At 36.6% G+C, this 18,161-nt stretch overlaps 1 long non-coding RNA gene across 1 annotated transcript in view; it reads right to left on the reverse strand.

The window, feature by feature from the left end:
- LOC121827182 (uncharacterized) overlaps positions 1-18,161 on the reverse strand; it is a 136,702-nt gene that overhangs the window by 107,037 nt on the left and 11,504 nt on the right. Inside the window, exon 2 of the long non-coding RNA XR_013049033.1 lies at positions 4,584-4,685. This is a non-coding gene — a long non-coding RNA (uncharacterized LOC121827182). The remainder of the gene's footprint in view (positions 1-4,583; positions 4,686-18,161) is intronic.

Genomic DNA, 18,161 nt, shown 5'->3' on the forward strand with positions numbered 1-18,161 from the left:
ACTGTCTCACATGATTGGGAGGTGGTAAGTCTCATGATCTAGCCCAGGGTGCTCATGGTCTATTTCCAGTCCCAAGCCTATGCCTGAGATCCAGAAGTTTCAGTAGTATCAGTTATACTTTAGAAGCCAACAGCTCCAAGATCCATGGACAAATGTTGCTACCATTCAAATGTGAAGACAGGAAACTGGAAACCACCTAGATGCCCCTCAACTGAAGAATGGATAAAGACAATGTGGTACAAAAAACAATGGAGAATTACTCAGCTGTTAAAATAAATAACATCATGAAATGTGCAGGCAAATATGGATGGAACTAGAAAAGATCATCCTGAATGAGATAACCCAGACCCCAAAAGATAAACATGTTAAGTACTCACATATAAGCAGCAATTAGCTATTAAGTAAAGGATAATCATGCTACAATTCATAGCCCAGGAATAAGTAACAAGAAGGGTTTGTGCGGTGGGTGACACATGGATCTCCTTGGGAAGGAGAAATAGAATAGATTTTGCAGGAGGACTGAAAGTAGGTGGGGATGGGAACAGGCAGGCTCAGGCAAGGAAGGGAGGGACAGAAGGAAAGAGTTCTGGGAGAGATACTGGAATTGGGGTGGATTTTGGAGTGGTGTAGAAACCCAGTACAATGGAAACTCCCCAGAATCTAAGAAAGTAACCCTAGCAAAGTTTCCCAGTAATGAGGGATACAGTGCCCAAACCGGCCATTTTCTATACTCACACAAAGCTCCTAATAATGGTCATGATTTTTTAATATAGCAATACTAACTCTAACCAGGACACTTAGAATTCTGTATCTTTTCAAACAGGTATTTGGAAACCATAGTAATAATGCTGTTTAATTAGAAAAACAATCAATTTAGGAAATAATCATACATTAAAGGCTTAATTTTAAAAATCAGTCACCTTTGGTTACAAATTTCTTCATTTGTGTAAATAGCATATCTGTACTAGATTTTGCTATATGTACAATTCAAAAATACCATCATTACTTAGTTAATTTTTTATATGTAATGCTCTTTATATATGAGTATTTATTATAGTAACATAACAAAATTTAGTATGGTCACTATAATTTGAAAAATCTACTAGTGGGAAAGTTGATATCAGCTACCCACTCAATACCTAATTTAAAATGTATGGGAACTGGGACCTGTTAGATGGCTTATTTGGTAAAGGTACCCACCTACCAGCAAAACTGATTTGATCATCTGATTCTGTGTGATTACCTATGACCTCCACAGGCATGCCATGGTACATGTACCCACACACACATACCCTCCATACACATAAGCATACCATAGTATAAGTATACACACAGAGACAGACACACACACACATACTCACACACTAAATCTTGTTATAGCACAACTCCACACAAAGCATGCTTTTACACATGTGCTTCCACAATCATGCCACGCACACCCATAAACAAACTATAGCATAAGCATCCAAACATACACACACACACACACACCACGGTACACAACTGCACACATACACATACAAGCATGCCATGGTACATGCATGAGCATGAGTGTGCACATGCACAGTCATATAAAAATTTTAGAAAATTAAGTTCTTAAAAAATTCTATGGAATAAATGCATAAAATATATTTAATTACGAAAGTTAAAATTTAATGCGAAATTTCACAACTTCGTTTCCAAATTCTAATTCCAACTGCATATAAGTTCATTTAATTCTATGGACTTTGGATCTGATTAATTTTGATGTGTTTTGTCTTTACGTATTTGCAAGTTTTTAAATAATAAAGTTTATTTTACAGTGTATGAAAACTGCTAGGCTCCTTAGATGCTTTCAAACACTACTTGTTCGTCAGTGCTCACTGAGGTTCATCTCCTTCCCTCTATGTAACCTATCCTGGTTCATAGTGCATCCAACCCTGTTGATTCAAAATTCCTCTGTAACATAGTCTACCAAAATGTTCCCTATTTACTAATTATTTTGAGTTTTTATTTAATTACTGAGGTGAAAACAAACAGGAATCTGCTTGAGGTCAGGTCTTTTCTCTCTGTGGATCAGGAACTAGCAACCACAGCAATTAATCCTTTGTGTTCCATAGCCTGATATGTTCTGAACTCTGTGTAGCAGGAACAGAAGAAAAAAATAGCGTTCTGTACAAATTATTGTCAGGCAATAAAAAAATGGAGCTAAAATTAAACAAATCAAAAATCATAATTTCATATAAAAGAAATAAATTCTCTCTACATCTTTCATTTTATTAATTATCATATATGGCAAAATTTAAAGAGAATTCATGTCTTTTAACTTACAAATAAACTGAAATACAAAGTGTAGTGTATGTATGTAGAAATTTTAAAATGATAAGATATGTAAAACTAATTTCATTGTACAAAAGCTAAAATCATTTTCCTATATAAAAAGTAATACTATCATACAAATTACTTTTCTTTTTAAAGACAATTTTAGTAAGTTAATGGACAACTAATGTACATGGCTTTTATTCATTTTCTTTATAGTTTTTTATAAGACATTTCTGGTTGTATATTACATTTCTGATTGTATATTTTCATATATGTTTATTTCTAAATTCAACAAACACATTCCTTTCTTATTTCAGTGACAATGGAACAGTATACATTGTGTTTCATATTGCATTTTTTTTCAACATTTTAGCATAGAGTTTAAGTATGAGAGTGAGGAGGACTCCTGGTTCCCCAACTGTTTGAAGCTCCTGACACTTCCCAGCTGCACCTAGACTGGCATTTTGCTTCTACAGATTAATAACCTAGGGGCATTTCAGATCTCACTCAAGTTTAAGGAGGCAATTATATTCTACTCATGGTGATATTCATAGTTTTAACTTAAATTTTAAAAGGGTGACTTATTCATTTTTAATTCTTTGAAAAAATATTGTAGGATCTTCTTCCTGATTGAAAAAGTTACTTGTTCATACTTTTCTATTGGTACAATTTATGAAAACAAATAGGATACAGGTACGTAGAGAAATTTAAACACAAATATTTAAGTAGTATTAAGTAACCTACTCTATTCTCACTAGTCTTTATTAGTTATTAATCATGGATTAATCCAATCTTGCCATCATACCAAAGTTTAATAACATAAATAAATAAACAAACAAATAAAAAAATAAAACTCAAGTGCATTGGAGAAACCTCATTTATCTTTTCAATTCTCCCTGCTTTTTTCCCCTCTTCTTACCTACAAGAATTATAGAAAAATTCATATCACAGTGTGGTGCCGTGATATGTATAAAAACCCTTGACAGGCATTTCCCCTCAGCAGTCTTCCTGCTGGCCAGCTTCTAAGTCTCTTTGACCCCCTTCTCCTCAGGTAGCTGCTTGCTAGATGTTTACTGATTAATTTGCATCAAACGTTCTCCTAGCAACCAACACTAGGATGGATTAGGTATTTTTGTAAAAGACTGTTTTCTGTAAAAACTGCTTATACTTTCTAAACACCATAAACACAATTTAAGCAAAGCTATATGATATGACTTCCTCACAAGTTTAAAAGAGAGTTTAGTCAATTGCCTTTTTCTTCTTGTTGGTTTTACATGGAGAAAACCCATCTCTTTTTTTCTATTTAAAAATTTGCATTTGGGGACAGCTATCTATTTGATGACAATACGGGAATATATTTTACAAATTGTAAATAAATCCAGAGTGGATCCATGTTCTCAATAGTCTTGGTGCAAAGCAGGAAATAAATACATCTGGGTTCTAATGGTCAGTTCAATCATAAACAGAAGGCAGGAAACTTCCCCAGAAAACATGTTATTAATTTTCATTTCCTGAACAAAATAATTCAAAACCCAAGTTTCAGTGAAGATTTACTTTACTGAAAAGTTTATATTTTCTCTGGATTTCTCAAAAAAAATATTACTTTGTTACAAATTGTGCTGTAAACCTCAGTAACAATGTATAGTATGAAAAAAATAAGTGCTGGGCAGAGCAAAGCAGAGGGAAAATATATAAATAAGTATCTCTACTGATCACACAAACTGTCCGGCAGTAAATGGTCACTGTCTTCGCAGGCCCTTGAACAAGATGAAGGAATATATTGTATTATGCCCCATTAAGATTTTAATCTTGCAGGGAACAATAATAGCAGGCAAGAAAGTTAAGATATTTTAGTAAAATCAATAACAGTTATTAAGTTTTCAAGTTATTAAGTTTAAAAGTGATAATGTTGAGGCAGCAAACCATTTTACAATTTCAAAAATAATCTCAGATTCAAAAATAAAAACCTATAGTTTAATCATTTGGTGAAGTTAATAGATTTTCCCCCAAACGAAAAGATAAAGCAGAAGCTTTTTCAAATAAAAATTCATTAGCAATTCCACTACGCTGCTTCTCATACCTTGAATCCAAGAAGACTTTGATAAGTCCCCTTTTCCACTACAGTTGACTGTTTTCTACGGGACGGTTCTAAATCTCATATGTGCTTTAAGCAGTCTTAAATTTAGATATTACTACTTAAAGTTTCAAGAAGCTTAACTTGTTTCAAGAAACAAGAAGTTTCATTGAAGCTTGACAATGTATTGGAAATCTAAATCTCTTACCATATTGATAGATGACAGTGATCTGGCCATGGTGGTGTATGTAGGCTTGTAATCTCAGCCACTCAGGATGCTGAAGCAGGAGGATCACCACCGAGACTCTGACTGAAAATAAAAAGTAGAAAGTGGGCCAGGGATGTAGCTCAGTGGTAGAGTACCTGCTTATCATGTACAAATCCATAGTTAGATCTAATTTCCAGTAATGTAAAAATAAAAATAACAAAGATAGACAATGGCAAAGCAAACAATCTTCATTTGGTAGAGACCTGGAGACCAATATTTACTTAAAATCTGCTCAATGCTACGAGTCTTACAAACTTTTTAATAGAACAGGTTCAAAAATCCTTCCCACAATTAAGATAGGAATTATCATTTTTATGACTGACATACAGAAATGTTACATTTCTTTCCAAAGGTAAAAGAATAAGGCAAACCCCAAATTGAATTTTATGGCTGAAGAGCCATAAATTAGATGCTTTGGAAAAACATGTCAAAACATCTACTCTAATCATTCTCCATCCTCCTGTACTCAACCCTTTCAAAAGGCCCAGGCTTTACTAACCATTCACTCAGACTCATGATAACCTTTAAAATTGCTATTTTTACTTTTTAAAAGATTTACTTTTATTTTGTAAGTATGAATGTTTTGTCTGCATGTATGTAAGTTCACTTCCCTCATGTCTACTGCTCACAGGCAGTGCTGTGTACCTTGAACTGAAGTACCAATGGTTATAAGAAACCATAGGGCACTGGGAACCAAACCCAGGTCTGCTTCAAGAGCACCATGTGCTCTTAACTGCTGAGCTATCTCTCCAGCACCAGAAATCACTGCATTCTATTTTCTGATGGATTACCAAAATGCTGACCATTTCAGACTCAGATTACAAAAGATTAAAGAAATCAAAATTGAAATATGAGACAATAATAACAAACTGCAAATGCTTAATTTAGGTAGGGAATAATAAGATATAATTTGAGTATAGAAAGTGATATTGTGTGTGTGTTTGTAGATATTAAAGAGATTCTTCTTCTCTCGCTCTTCCTTTCTCCCATCCACATCATTTCCCTCTCTTCTCCCACCTCTCCTTCCCTCTCTACCCTCCCTTCTTCCCTCTCTTCTCATCTGATTGTGTTGACTTGGCTGGCCTTGAAATCAAAGTGCCAAGCCTGTCTTTGTCTCCTAAGCTCTTGGAATTAAAGGCTAGCACCACCTTGCCATGTACCCAACTTTCCCTTGTCTTTATGTTCCTACTTACCTAATCTCATGCTTACAAATTTCTGTGTATGATATACTTTTTGCTAATGAGATTTGATGGATGGATGTCACTACCCTGTCCATGAACCTATCCAGATCAATCCTTTGTGTTAAGACACTGACTCTTGTTTAAACCATGGATATATTTATGTATAATAAGTGAGAAAACATGGAAAGGGAGAAATCTGATGTTACTAGATTTTTCTCTCTCTAAGGTAGTATCTTAGATTGTGATAGTAGCATATTTGGTTAGCAGAGTTTGGGAAATTTTGCTGGCATAAACATATATTCAGTAATGTCAGCTACAGTTTGAAAAAGAACATCTTTAAGAAATATAAGCTTGATGGACCTAAGAAGCAAGCTAGTGTACTATCCTAATATCTGACAATATAGACTTCCAACCAAAATTAATCAAAAGAGTTGGAAAAGTGCATTCCATATTCATCAAAGGAAAAATCCACCAGGATGAGGTATCATCCAGCAACTGGTGAAGGCAGATGCAGAGACCCACAGCCAAACACTAGCTGGAGTTGAGGAATCCTGCAGAGGAGGAGAAAGGAGTGCAGGAGCCAGAGGGGCCAAGGACACCACACCAAGGCTTACACAATCAACTACACTGAGCTCACAGGGGTTCACAGAGAATGAACAGACAACCAGGGAGCCTACATGGGACTAGCCTAGGCACTGCATATATGTTACAGTTGCCAGTTGCATAGTTTGGTCCTCTTTGGGGACTCCTAACAGTGGAAACAAGGGCTGTCCCTGACTCCTTTACTAGCTTTTGGAACCTTACTCTTCATACTGGGTCACCTTGCCCAGCCTTAATACATGGGGAGGTGCTTAGTTTTACTGCAACTTGATATGTCATGTTTTTTGTTTTCTGGGTTTTGTTTTGTTTTGTTTTGTTGTTGTTGTTGTTTGTTTGTTTTGATACTCAAGGGAGACATACTCTTTCCTGGATGGAGACTGAAGAGGAGGAGATTGGGGGGTGGGGGCAGGGGCAATGTGGGGGAGGAACTGGGAAGGGAGGATGGGGAGAAGCTGCGGCTGGGAAGTAAAATAGATCACTGAAAATAAATACAAATTAAAAAAGAAAGTCATGCAAAAGAAAACAAAATATAAGTTGATGCCTACTTTTAAAACATTGTGAGAAAATAACAGATGAAACACCTATGAAAAGACGAAATCCTGATTTTTAACATTAGTATATATGCTATTTGCATTAAAAAAGGCAAAATTGGGAGCAAAATCTTTATGGTCCTCTATATGATACTCTTTCTCAAGGTATGACTGGCCAGGTTTTGGAGGTGCATGCCTATAATTCCAGCACTTGGGAGGCAAAGGCAGGTGGATCTCTGAGTTCCAGGCCAGCCTGGGCTACAGAGCGAGTTCCAGGACAGCTAGAGCTGTTACACATAGAAACCCTGTCTCAAAAAAGAAGCAGAAGGAGAAGAAAGAAAAGAAAATAGAAGAAAGGCAAAGATATAAAATATATAAATGAAATGACATCTAGGAGGTCATCGTAACATAGTAAGAGGAGTGAGCCAAGCTAGGTTGCAGAAAAGTACAACACAATACCAATAGCTGGTAAATACAGCCAAGCTGGAGAAAACAAAGCCAGAACCTTGACCTTGGCTGGTTTTTAACATGCAAAAGAGAAAACTAAAGCTCTGTGGTAAGCGCAAATAGTGCGGAAGCAGTCAGTTAGAAAAATAACTCTCTTCAAAGCAAGCATCTGTGACTGTCCTCAACCCATGAGCACAATTGTTCAATGATTCTATCAGAAATTCTGTAACTGTTTGACTAGATCTATTTGGAAACACATTAAAATATTTACATCAATTTCTCCTTTTAATCCCTCATTTTTCATAGTTTTATATAAATATATCAGGATTCTTATGGGAAAAAGGTGTTTTGTTGGTGTTTTGTATACCTTTACCTTAATTCTTTATTTTTCCTAAAATTGTGTAAAATTATCATGGGGAAAAGGTAGGAACTGTATCCAAAATGTTAAACTTTAAGGACTTTTTATTCATTGTTTTAAAAAAGTAAGAAGAAAACTTTTGCCTTTGTCCCTATTGTACCTTCCATCTCTCTAAATTTTTTTCTCTTTCAAATCACTGTTAAGCCTTCGGTAGCCACTGAATCCATGAGACACTGGGTAGGGCAGGGCATCTTTTTCTGACTGTCCCTGAAAGGACTGACTGATCCAAAGAAGCTTCCTGCTTCTGAAAGCATGCTGGCCAAGCAAACTAGATGGTGGGCCAACATTAAAGCTGGGCGGCCAAGACCTTTCCAAATGTTCCAAGTGAAGAAGCACTTTCACATTTCCTTAAGAGAACATGAATGCCTTGGCAAGCCCACCAGCTCCTGTGTCTGTCAACTATATGGAATTAATATTGCTTTCTCTATCTCAACAGCTGTCTAGACAGAAGAAAGTAACACATACAGGAGGCCAGTAAATTAGAGGTGTGGTTTAGAAAACTCCAAATATATGCACAATTTAGAAAACTGAAGACAGGTTTTTCTATAGAAGTAGTGAAGATGTATGGCAAAAACTCAATAAGAATTAAAAGTGAGATCACTCAAAAAGATTATTATTAAACATATACATATACACACATGCATACACACATACATACACACATCTTAGTACAATTTTTCAATAAGAAGAGAATGGGTATTAGTACGTGATAAAATGGTGAATAATGTACTTAACAACATAGCTTCATATAGGAAAGAATCATTTAACATAAGGCCATATGAATAGCAAACCCCAAAAAGATGACATTAAATATTAGTAAAACAAGAGAAAGAGGGCAAACATGAAGCTAGAAAGCAGGTTAGCAGTCTTTATTAAAAATTAAATGTGAATATCATGTCATTAACCAACCTTACTTCTGAATGTATCAGAACAATGGGACACAGCTGTCCAGTGTGTGTGTTAGCAACCCATGGTGGGGTATCATTCATATTGGGAAGGAAGAATGCATGCTATGAACTTCCCTAAGGATTGCAGATATCTTAAGTTCAAATAAATGCTGTAACATTTATAACCAAGTAAAAGAATGAACAGAAGGGAAATCTTTAAAAATCACGTAACTCGTGTAATTATTAAGATAAAAGACCATGAAATTTCTAAATGAAAGGATGAAATATTAGAAATACTTTACAGATATACTCTGTCTTCAGTGAAAGTTGTCTATGATGTTTGTGAATCCCTAAAAATGTATAGAGCTTAAAAACAACCAGATATGCATGAATTTGTTGTTTTCTTATATTGTTTCTTTAATAATTCTGTCTTGATCATCAGTGAGAATTTTTCCCTGACCTCTCATAATTCAATATTCTGTATCCAGAAAAAAAAAATGGCTGTTTCCATCTGTTCTGTTTAGAGTGAGCAATACTTGGTTAAGTTCATGAATAATAATGAATATGCATGTCCCGGTAGGTGCTTCACCAAATTTTGGTTTATAAATTTGTCCAGGATCATAGCCTTGACAGAAGGGTCTGTGCATATTTATTTTATTTTACAAGTGATGTGGGAATGCTGATTTGTCCCTCTCTGTGTTTAGTCCATATTCTTGCTTTATAAAGGAAGCATTCTGCCACAGCAGAATAGGGTTGTGTTTAAAAAAATTCTCCCTTTAGGTCTAAACATGAGGTAACTCCAAGTAGTGAGCGTGGCAGAGTTTACAGAACTGGTTTTTCATCGAGGACTTAGTTGAATCAGCTTTTTAGATGCCTTTCAGATTTTTAACAGAAGCAAAGAAAAAGCATTCTTCCAGCACCAGGAAAGCAGTTTACCACAGATAATTGTCTCATTTCATTTGCATTCTAATGCCTACCAAACTAAAAAAAAAAAAAAAAAAATCACAATTCTCAGGAGGTGAACTCTATGGAAGATTTCCTATCAAGAAACAGTGACAAGAGACAAGAGAGATAGAAAAGACAAAGGGCAGGTCTGGGAGGAAGGCTCACCGGTAGGCTGCAAACTCCCAAGTTCAAGTTAGAAAATTGTTTCTGTTTAAGTCCCAACTCCTCTTCAGGCAGCAAAAAGAAAAAAAAAAGAGTTAGAAAAATTCCAGACAGGCTAAGAAATCAGCCGACAAACCTCATTATTGATGGCGTCAGGTGGTAGATCAATGCCGGAGGAAAATCAATGGTAAAAATATTTTTAGTAGTGCATACAGATGAATGGCCTCAGCAGTAATTCTTCATGGAAACCACAAAGGTCTGCAGCCACCCTGAGAGCCACTGTTTCCTAGGAGGCAAGAACTTACCTAGGTTTTCCAGATACCAATTATCCCTGTGCTTTTTCTTTTTTGTAGAATCTGTAACTATTTGCTGCAAAAAACCAATGTAAGGCAAGGTGGTGGGAAAGAAGTTAGAGAGAAAGGAAAACAAGGAAGGGAGGAAACAAGGCAGACTTAAACATTCCACTGACATTGAAATGCATTTTTTTTTTTGTATAAAACATTTAAAGGATATCTGTTATCCATGTGCACCCATTTAATAAATTTAAAGACTGAAAGAAGATGTTGGAAAGCACAGATAAAATAAAAACAAGTCAATTTCTAATTCAAAGAGAGAATGTGAAAGGATTGAAATTGCATCAAAAGCTGAAGTTCTAGAAGGAAAATGAAGTATAAAGATGTTTGTTTAGAATACATTAAGGATAGTGGCATGATTTCATAGAACCAATCTGGCTTAGCAACTCCTGAATAATCAACCAATCAGATTGAAATACTTTCCTGTCCCAGCTGAATACTCAGAACAAGTATCTAGGAATAAAACAAAGGAACAAAAGCCCCAAAGCTTATTCCTGGGTGAAGTTCAGAGCTTGAGGAAGAGCATCACCACCAGTCTTGGGTTTTACTCCCTTTGAAGAGAAAGTGGTGACTTGAGTTGTGATGAGAGCCGCAGAACTGAGGTCTGTCCTTTCAGGACAGACAAAGCTGTTCAGTAGTAAACAGGGGCAGACTATGACCTGCAACTGTTGCCTCCTTGTCAGGATAAAAACTATACATTCAGTGGACCTAGGTGATGAAGTGGAGAACTGACATTTACTCCGAGACATCATTTGCCTTGATAGAACAGAAGTTTCTCCAGGAGTACCTCCATTTGCAAATCTCCTAACTGCCACTTTGTGTGTTGTATTGGAGCCTGTTTTCATGCATTGAATTGCAGTAAAACAGTAAAAGTTGATCTTCAGGTTGTGAAGGTCAGCCAGGTTCTTCAATGGACAAAGTTAGGAGAATTGGACTAGAGATGGCTAGTGCTGAAAGCATATCAAAGTGAGCCTGAGCTGGGATAGTAAGGTGTAGGAAACAGGTATAAGGACAGAGAGAGCCTTATTCTTCCTCCAGTACTCACATTCAAGTGACCTCATGCAGACACTCGAGGTACTATTCATTATAGTCTTCCCAGATCATGTCTCCTCATCTCTCCTTTTGGATCCACCATGCAGCCTGAAGTAATTTCTAGCAACATTATAACCAATCACTCCAATATAGTTTGCACCTCACACAATGTGTCTAGTCTCTCAATGTTCCCAATGATGCTTTTTAAAGCAAGAAACCAGATCATGCCATTCTCTGTTTTAATTAAAAGCAAATTCTACAAATGTCTCCTAAGGCCCTCCTTTCCTCCACACCATTCCTCTGTCTTACACTTACTGTCCTCACTAGACATCCACATGAAAGTCTTGACCCTTCAAGTAATTCACACATGATTTTCAACCAATAGTCTCTTAAGCCATCATAGCCTAAATTTCATCACACTCTTCAGCATTTCTTGTACCTATTTCTTGATTCTTATTTTTAGATTAACATGTAAACATTTATTTTCATCTATACTTGTGTAGGAGGTTGGGAGGTTATTGGTATTGGTTCACTTTTTGTTTTCATATTGTCTGCCACCTCACACTTGGATGGAAATTCTATGAGGCTGTGGTATTGTACCTTGCTTAACGTTGTTTTCCCAGGGCCTTCAAGCATCCACAGGGCACTGTCATTTAACACTGCATTGTTTTTATATATTTGTAAATCTTTTTCTCCTTTATTCCTTTGTTCCTTCATTCCTTCTTCCCCCTAGTACTGGAATGACCCTAATATCCAGAATCTCATATGTTAGACAAGTTTATCCTAAGCATAAACTTCATTTGCAAGATATTAAAAATTCATTTACAAAGCATTAAAATTCTTCATAATGTGTCTTTGACTGATACTTCCACACTTATTGTTTTCCTTTCTTCTCTGGTGTTCTTCAATATAGATAATCTGTCTATTCTTTATTTCTTTAAAACACCAAATATTTTCATGTCTCAATCTCTTGTTCTGCTATCTCCTATCGTGGTTTTCACTTTGCATCTCATCATCACTCTTTCCATGCAAATTCCTGAACCTCCCTACTATCTAAACTTTAGTGTTTTTCCCTCTGTGGGATGATTTCAGACTCTATAGGCACAATTAATTAATACTCACTCAATTTCCCTAAGGAGATTATACATCTCTTTTTAATATATATATATATTAAATAATCAATTTGTATCAATACTGTTTATATACTTTGCTCAGAATATAGTGTCTAATGCATAATAAATATTTGTTAAATAATAGTATCTTTCTATTTTAAGAACAATATATAATAATTTATCAGTGATTTCTTACCAGCTGAACTATGATAACACTTGTTTTGTTAATGATAATTAACACAGAGTATCCTGCACATATTGTACATTGTTCCAAACACCTTAGAAATATATTTTCATAGAACTACTCCAAGGGTTTTCTCTGTAAGTATCAAGCATCTGGTCTGATATTAGAGATGAGGAAGCAGCCATGCACAAAGGTATGCTTTTGGAAAAGGTACTCTTGACCACAGTTATAAAAGTCTCCCAGATGACTGATTTCTTCAAAAAGCACAGGCAAAGTAGAAAGCTGTCCAAACACATAACATCCTTTTCTTTCTAAAATTATAGTTGAATTTACCTTTATATTATATATAAATCCCATTAGATTAAAGGATACTAAATATAGCTCATTAGAATATTTGAATGACCACATATGACTATAAGTTTGCAAATACTGACAGACTTCACCAGTAAAAAACAATGAATAGTCAAAGAACAGAAGAGTTATCATATGAACATGAAACCTTCACAGAAGGGAGGTGTCTACATCCTGCACAAAAAGAAAGAAATTGTAGTAGAATACCCGTCTAAGCCTCATACCCTTTGCTAGCTCCACCACTTCACTGAGAGCAAATAATCTTTAGAGATGAAGGCTTAAAAACAGATGTTAACAGGAGCAGGTGAATCCAGGTGGTATTGTGTATGGACTAATCCCCTAAGAAAGTTTTTAAATGGGCCACACTTTATCTCTAGAAAAAGAAATAAAGACTGCTAGGAGAAGGAGAATTAATCCTTCCAATTTACTAGTCCCCTCATTGACTGTCTAAGCCAGAGTGGTCTGCCTTGAAACCATATACACACCACCAACAAAAATGGACTCAGCAAGTTATATATATATATATATATATATATATATATATATATATATATATATATATATATATATATTTGTGTGTGTGTGTGTGTGTGCATACACATAATACATACCTACACATGAATATGTATATAACACTGATAATCAAATAAAAAGAGATTACCAGTTTGACGGTTGGGAGGATATGGGAGACATTTGAGGGAGAGTTTTCTGTGAGGAACTGGAGAGAGGAAACGGTCCCTTGGAAGCAATGTAATTCTGTTTCAATTAAAACATACTACAAAAATAAATTTATTGAATCAATATGAAAATCAAGAAATATATAATACTATATGAAACTAAAAAAGAAAGTTGTGAGGTAAAAGGAAAATAACATTATATTTTTTTGAGTAATTAAAATATAATTTGAGATTTTATGAAGTTTTGAAGGACAGAAAACTACTTCTTAAAAACTAACTGGGAATTTTGGCTTACAGTTTGGTAGGTGTCTTAGTTAAGGTTTCTAGTGCTGTGAAGAGACACCATGACCACGGCAACTCTTGTAAGGAAAACATTTAATTGATGTGGCTAGCTTGCAGTTCAGGGGTTCAGTCCATTATCATCATGGTTGGGAACATGGTGGTGTGCAGCCAGACATGGTGCTGGCTATATCTTGATCAGAAGGCAACAGGACATGGTCTCAGTGTCACACTAAATGAAGCTTGAGCAAAAGAGACCACAAAGCCCACCCCCACAGTGACACACTTCCTCTAACAAGACCACACCTCTTCCAACAAGGCCACACCTCCTTCAACAAGGCCACACCTAATAGCGCCACTCCACTGAGGGGGGTGGTATTTGCTTTCAAGCCATCACAGCATGTAAAAACTTAGGTCTCACCACTTAATCCTAAAATGCAAAATTTCATGAGCTGAAACAACTAATTATGCTTTTGACTTCTACTAGAAAAGGGTAGTTATAGGAAAACATCACCCTCCAAATTGGAGTGGCAGCTGGATGAGTGAATGCAGGGAACCACATTGCACCAGAGTAAACAACTACAGATAAAACCCTCTGCAGGATCCAGTGTCAGGACTGGAAAGTTTCAACTGGAATTAGAGTAGTTGAGGTTCTGTCTGACAGAGACGTCTGAGGTAAGATCCTCAAGAAACTCCATCACAAGTATCTAAGGTTTGCCTCCAGAAGCTCCAGGTTTTCACAGTGAATACTACAAAATATCCTTAAGTGCTTCTACCTGGGGAGGAAAAGTATGACCATTTTGGAATACATAACTTAATTTTTCTAAGTCTTATCTTTACAAGAAACTAAATTCCCAGAATCTACAAAAATATTTTCTTTTTATTTGATTTTCTTATTTCAAACTTAATCAGCTGGAGAAGAGGAATGGTCAACTTAAGGTATTCTCATCATCCTGCCCACATATGAAAAAAGATAGGTGTGTGTGGTAGTTCAAATGTAATTGGCCCCCATTAGCTCATCATAATCTTAATTCCATTCCCATCTGAGAGCAAATATTGCACAATTTTTAATCCCTTGTAGAACATGGTAATTCTTGGTGACTATCCCACTGTAATCTTAAGAATGTGTAGTGTAATATGCTGCTGTTGGATAAAATAATTTACAGATGTTGATTACATAAGATTGATGATATTACACTCAGCCTACTTATTCGTATCTGTTCCTAGCTTCCTTATGAATTGCTGTCCCATCCAACAGGCCAGGGTATTAGGTGTGACTCGAGGAGGCACCTCCTAAAAGACCAATGGGGGCGAGAGAGAAAGGAGACCAAGCGCGTAAAGGAAAACAGAGTCAGTCTGAGTCGTGTCAAGGTCTCGTTTATTGCAAGGGAAGGCAGGCTTATATATACTGGGGGATAGGAGAAGTGAATAGGGAAAGGGGGGGTGATGGAAAATTCCTGAAGAATAGGATCAGGGTGAGGTCTCTTTGGTCCAAAGCTTGTGCAACCAACATGTTTCAGGACGTTATTCTAAAAGTACATTTTGTGTTTTTTTTGGGAACGAGTGTTTTTGTAAGTTAGTGATGTTTATCAAGGGTATAGTCATGCCAGATCATGCAGGCAAGAAAGGTCAAGGCGCAGTCATCCATATTTTGGTTCCCAATGATTCCCCCTTCTTTCTTTAAAATGGCCAAAGCAGACTTTGGTCATAACTCGAGAGGGCCCCTGTCTTAGGCTATATGGGGGGGCATCCCGTGTCTGGCAACGTGCCATGTTGAGCCGGTCTCGACAACCTCTGTACGTTGTGCTCGCAGCACAGGCCCCATACTAATCCCGTCATTGAGTACCCTCTAGCCTTTAGTTGTATGGGGTTTTTAGGTTCATAGGACACCGAACCTGAGTCTTTCACCTGTTTCGATAGTTTGGTCTCGAGTTTCTAACCAATGGTAGTGTACTGAAACGGTTTTTGATAGAGCTGAATCGATCTGATTTTTTATGAATTGTGTTAGCCGTTGAAAAGCCCAAGGACCAAAGGTGAGGAGGAGAAGGAAAATAATCAGGGGGGCCAGGAGGATGGGGATCAGGGTAGAAAGCCAAGGGGATTCTTTAAAGCGTCTATATAGGAATACTTATCTGGGGTCCTTTCGACCTCTGTGAAGTGGGTCTATGTTTTTATGACTTTTTTAATCCTTTGAGGCCTACTTACAAAATGACGTAAAAGTTTTAGATACATTAGTATTATCAATCTGTACTGAAATCTATATTGTAGACAAAGCAGGTAATGAGTATCTGTAAAACAGCAGAAGTGGACTCATACCTTTGAGTCCCAACAAGAACTACAGATTTGGGAATTTTTCTTCTGTCCAGAAAGCCAGGTATAAGTTGAACAGAGATTTTAGACCTGGTGAGAAGCACTTTTAGGTTTACATTTAGACATATCTAGATGACATCTAAAACAAATCCAAAATGTTGAGCTTGTGACTGAACAGTAAGTGGTCATTGCTCTATCAGCTCATCAGGACTCCTAAATGTTAAGCTCTGAACCATAGAACAGGAGAGTAATCTGAAACATATCTTATTTTAGACTCATATCTGAACCTTTATGATTTATTTAAATTTTTTTTTTTGAGACAGGGTTTCTCTGTGTAGCTTTGTGCCTTTCCTGGGACTCACTTGGTAGCCCAGGCTGGCCTCGAAATCACAGAGATCCACCTGGCTCTGCCTCCCAAGTGCTGGGATTAAAGGCATGTGCCACCACTGCCCGGCGATTTATTTAAATTTTTGTATCTTAAAACATTTTCTTTTTAAAAGTGAGCTAACAAGCTAGCTATGGCCTTGCAGAAAGATCTGGTTATCTGATGCTGCCATGCTGACAAAGTTAGAGCTAGCCTAGCCATCAGTACTGTCAGAGATCTGAGAAGGATAAACTATATCTGAGTGCAGACCAAGAAGCATCCAATCCTATAAATAACAATGATCAATCCCTACCCAGGTCTCCATGGCATTGGAGGCACCAGTCAGAACAGCATCACTCTTTTTCCGCCATCAGGCCCCTAAGGCAGAGTATTTTTCCTGTGGAATAGGGACACAGAAGATTCAAGAGGGTGCATTCAATTCCAGTGTCCTACTACTTGTCCACAGTCTGGGCTGGGTCCTGGCAGCAGGTGTTGCACTGGGGCATCTTGCCCTGTGTTCAGCATTGTCATAATCCAGGTGGCGTCTTTTTGTTATTCCATATCTTCTTTGGAGACCTTGGGAGTCATTGCTAGGAGCTGGGGAGCTGGGAGTCTCTGTTTCCAATAGTAAGTTTTTAATCAAATAATTTAAATGCCATATTTTTGGTTCCCAACAAATTGCCATACTGAGTTCCACAGTGGCTATAAAAGTTTGCACTCCCACAAGCAATGGATGAGTGCTCCCCTTATTCCACATCCTTGTCAATGTGAGTTGTCATATATATATATATATATATATATATATATATATATATATATATATATATATATATATAGTGTTTTTGAGACAGGGTTTCTCTGTGTAGTTTGGGTGCCTGTCCTGTATTTCACTCTGTAGACCAGGCTGGCCTTAAACTCACAGAGATCTGCTGGGCTATGCCTCCTCAGTGCTGGGATTAAAGGTGTGCACCACTGCCACCCTGTAATCTGTCATTTTTTTATGGAAACTATTCAATTAAATTGGAGACATTCTGAAGGGTGTAATACAAAATCTCAAAAAAAAAATGGTTTTGATTTGCATTTCCTTGATGACTAAGGATGTTGACCACTTCTTTAAGAGTTTCTCAGACATTTGAGTTTTCTCTATTGAAAATCCTTGGTTTATATCAGTACCACATTTTTAATTAGGTTATTTGTTTTCCTGTATAGTTTATTTGAATTCTTTATATGGTTGGATATTAACCTCTTTTAGATGTATAGTTGGTAGAAAATCTTTTCTCATTCTGTAGGCTGTTGCTTTGTCTGAATAATGATGTCCTTTACTGTGCAGAAGCTTTTCAGTTTCATAATTAGCAGTGCCTTTGCTACCAGTGTTCTGTTCAGAAAGTCTTTGCCTGTGCCAGTGAGTTCAAGGATATCACTCACTTTCTCTTTTATCAGTGAACTTCAATGTAAACTGTGGACTTTGGATGATAATGTTATGTCACTGTAGGGTCTTTGATTACATGAAGGGTACAATACTGCTGCAGGAGACTGATTATATGGAAGTTTGTACATATGAGAAGATATAGGGTTTCTGGAAAAATCTATGCATCTAATACAGGATTTGTTGTAGACCTTATACTATTTGAAAGTGAAAATATATAATTTTTAAAGTTTTAGCTGTCCAGTACCAATTTTGCACAC

Source organism: Peromyscus maniculatus, chromosome 2 (genome assembly GCF_049852395.1).
Source record: "Peromyscus maniculatus bairdii isolate BWxNUB_F1_BW_parent chromosome 2, HU_Pman_BW_mat_3.1, whole genome shotgun sequence".
NCBI classification, from domain to species: Eukaryota; Metazoa; Chordata; class Mammalia; order Rodentia; family Cricetidae; genus Peromyscus; species Peromyscus maniculatus.